The following is a 3,509-nucleotide window of genomic DNA, read 5'->3' as shown; positions in this document are numbered from 1 at the left end:
TTTTTGGAGAGGTTTTTGCTATAGGGCACGTGCGCTCGCCAGAAAAACAGAGAGACAGAAAGCGAGAAATCACCCCCAGGGGGATGGCCACACGGCAATCCCTTCTCTTCCAATCCCTTCTCTTCCATTCTCCTCTCGGGATCTTGGGTATGCACACACACACGCCCGGCATGAGTTTAAGCCACCAGGTCTGGGACTCAAACCGTGGCTGACTACATGGGAGTCCAGCACCATAGCCATTACGCTAACTGCTGGTCACTGGGATATTTCTTGAAACGCTCTGTACTTGTCCTGGATTTCTAAACCTGTCAGTGTCGATTACTTTTGGTTTTACCCTAAGGCAGGTTGTCACGTGAACGATGTGAAGCCCTCCTTATGAAGACAGGGGGAACAGTCACGCTGCCTGATAAGGCCTGAAGAATGAGCACACCCTCCGTGACAGTCAGGGGCGGCGAGAAGCAGAGTTCGCGCAGATGGCTCACAGGAGGGCGCACACCCTGCTCTGATTGTGGCGGGGGGTGGGGGGGGCCTGTTCGCCCGCACCAGGGGGGTGTGGGGGTCCTGGCCCCCCCCGCCGCAGCCATGTTGAATATGCCCATGCTCCCTGACAGTGTCCCATCTCCCTGCTGTTTCTGCTTCAGGTCCTTCTCCAAAACTGCAGAAGTTGACTCAGATCAGAGTGCCAAAGAGCCACCATGCCCGGGGTGACCCTAACCTGTGGAGAGAGACAAGCAGTGCCGAATGCCCTAGCCCCACGGCCTTCTGTAAGAGTCCCCTAGCCAGCAGGTGGCGCAGTGGTTAAGGCAATGGACTCCCATGTGGCCGACCATGGTTCAAGTCCAGGACCCAGAGGTTGAAAAATCACACCTTGAGCATGTGTGTGTGTGCCCAAAATCCTATGAACAAAAAAAGAGAAGGGATTTGGTGCGGCTTTCCCTGGGGAGGACGATTTCTGACTCTCTCTCTCTCTCTCTTTCTCTAGTAAACATACACACTCTATGGCAAAAATTAAAAAAAAAAAAAATCCTCAGTGGTTCCCCAGCGGGACTGAGGTCCAGCTGCCCCAAACAGTGGCCAACTCAGCATCACGCCTTTGCTGGCCGTTCCCCTGCCCGGTTTCGCCCTCCGCATTCCCTCACTCCTGCTTCCTGTAATCGTCTCCCCCAAATACTCGCATTCTTGTCTCAGGCTCCGCTCCCAGGACAACATAAAGCAAGACTCCAGTCAAACTAGCCTAGTTCTCTTCCCGTGGAAGGAAGATCCTGCCGTTCGTTTATGCATTCCTCCTCCGAGGTTTAGAATGGGAAAAGAAGGAACCCCCAAATGCGGAAGACAGTAAGTGGCGCTGCTAGCTGGGTCAGCTCCCACCCACAGGACAGTCCTCATCCCGGCCCTGCAGAATCCCGAGCTGGCAGGACTCAGCCTCACTGAGTGCAGTTTCCGACCTCGTCACCTTCCCAGGAACCTTTGCAGACTTGTTTCTACCCACCTGCCCATACAATTGTAACGCCACAGGGCCAGCAGGTGGCATGAGGTGAAGGCAGCTGGGTCTCATATGGCCAACTACATGGTTCAAGTCCTGGACCTGCAGCTTGAAAAACATACCAGCACATGCCCAAAAGCCCAAGAGGAGAATGGAGGAGAAGAGATTACAGCATGGCCATCCTCCCCGGAGAGGAGCTTTCTCACTTTTCCTCTCTCCCTCTTACTGGCTGGTGAGTGCTTGCGCCTTCTGGCAAAAGAAAAAGAAAAGAAAAAAAAAAACAACAACAACAAACAGATAACTTATCTGTAGTATTACTCTTTTTTTTTTTTTTTTTTAAGTTTTGTTATAGGATGTGTGTGCTTGCAGGAGAGAGACAAGAAACAGAGAGAGAGGGCCAAGCCATAATCCCGTAGCCTGTTTCTCTTTCAGGAGTTTGGGCACACGCATGCATATCTGCTGTGTTTTTCAAGCCTCTGAATTGGAGACTCAAGTCATGAAGCCGGCCACGTGAGATGCAGCCACGTCCCCACACCAGCTTGCCTTTCTTTGTTTTGTTTTCAGACTCTTTGTCGTAGGGCACAGGGGTTTGCCAGAGAGAGAAGAAAAGTGAGAAATCGCCCACCAGGGAGTGGCCATGCTGCAGTCCCTTCACCATGTTCCTCTGGAATTATGGGCACACACACACACACACACACGATTCTCAGGACGGTATGCCTGGGACTTAGACTGCGGAGTCGGCCATGTGGCGTCCAGCACCTTAACCGCCACACCGCTTGCTGGCCCTGACTCATTTATTCTTTGTATTTTCAGCACTTGACATAATTCCTATGGGATGAATCATTTAGTAGAGTAAGAGTAAACTATAGGGGCCAGTAGGTGGTGTGGTGGTTAAGGGCACTGGACTCCCACACGGCTGACCATGGTTTGAGTCCTGGACCTGGAAGCTTGCTTTCTTATTCTCTCTCTCTTTCTCTGTCCTTCTCTGGTCAAATGAAAATAAATAAATAAATAATTGAATAAAATAATTCTTGTTTAAAAAAAAAAAAGAATAAACTATAAATTATTCTTCTGTAATTCTCAAAGCCTAAATCACACAGGCCTTGAAGGTCAAGCATGAGCAACACCCACAAGGCAGCGATCGGCCACCAGCAGGCACACACCAGCCGTTTCTCACCGTGTGATTATTTCAAGTGGATTATTTATTTCTCCCATAAGCAGGGCAACAGACAGAGAGCCAGATGGACATCACCTCCAACCCAGTCTCGACGCTGGGACCGACTCCAGCTTCAGGCAGCCCTGGGTCACAGGCACGTGTCTCCTGGCGTGAAAGTAGGACCTTCGCATGTGGGTCAGCCTTGCAGGTGCCACGTTTACCACTGCACCACTCCAGCTGCTCCTGCCATGACTTTCTGACTGAGCAAGCGAGAAGAAAGCCCTCCAGTCACAACCATCCAGGTGCTGTGGTCTTGTAGCACTGATCTTACATGCATTTTTTTTAGAATTATTTTATTTTTAACTTTATTTATTTATTTTAATTTGAACTGAGAGGGACAGAGAGAGAGAGAGGGAGGGAAAGCGAGAAAGCAAGCCGCCAGGTCGGTCATGTGGGAGTGCAGCGCCCTTCACGGCCACGCCACCTGCCAGCCCTTACATGCCTTTGGGAGATCTTCCCTGAACTTCATATCAATGCTGTTTATGGGATAAGAAAACCCAATGAGAGAAATAAGTTGAATACCAGGGAATACGATTTTTGTCTGATAGGAGTGCGCTTTGGAGGTCCAGAAGCCATTATACTAACTCAGATTTTCTTTGCCTCCCCGAGAACCAATTTTCACTGCTTTGGGTGTGATGGGAACGGGTGGTTCAGTCCGACACCATCCTTTGGCGGGTCAGAAGGACGCTGAAGGTTAGAGGAGCAGTCCCAGGCTGGGGTCGCGAGAGCTGGAGTGAACTATGCGTCCAGACTCAGGGTGCAAGCCCATGCTGAGTGCCCCCAGAAAGCTGCTCACCAGTCATTATCACG

This window comes from Tupaia chinensis, unplaced genomic scaffold (assembly GCF_000334495.1).
Source record: "Tupaia chinensis unplaced genomic scaffold, TupChi_1.0 Scaffold000377_2, whole genome shotgun sequence".
Lineage (NCBI taxonomy): Eukaryota > Metazoa > Chordata > Mammalia > Scandentia > Tupaiidae > Tupaia > Tupaia belangeri.
Note: the sequence above shows the minus strand (reverse complement) of the source record.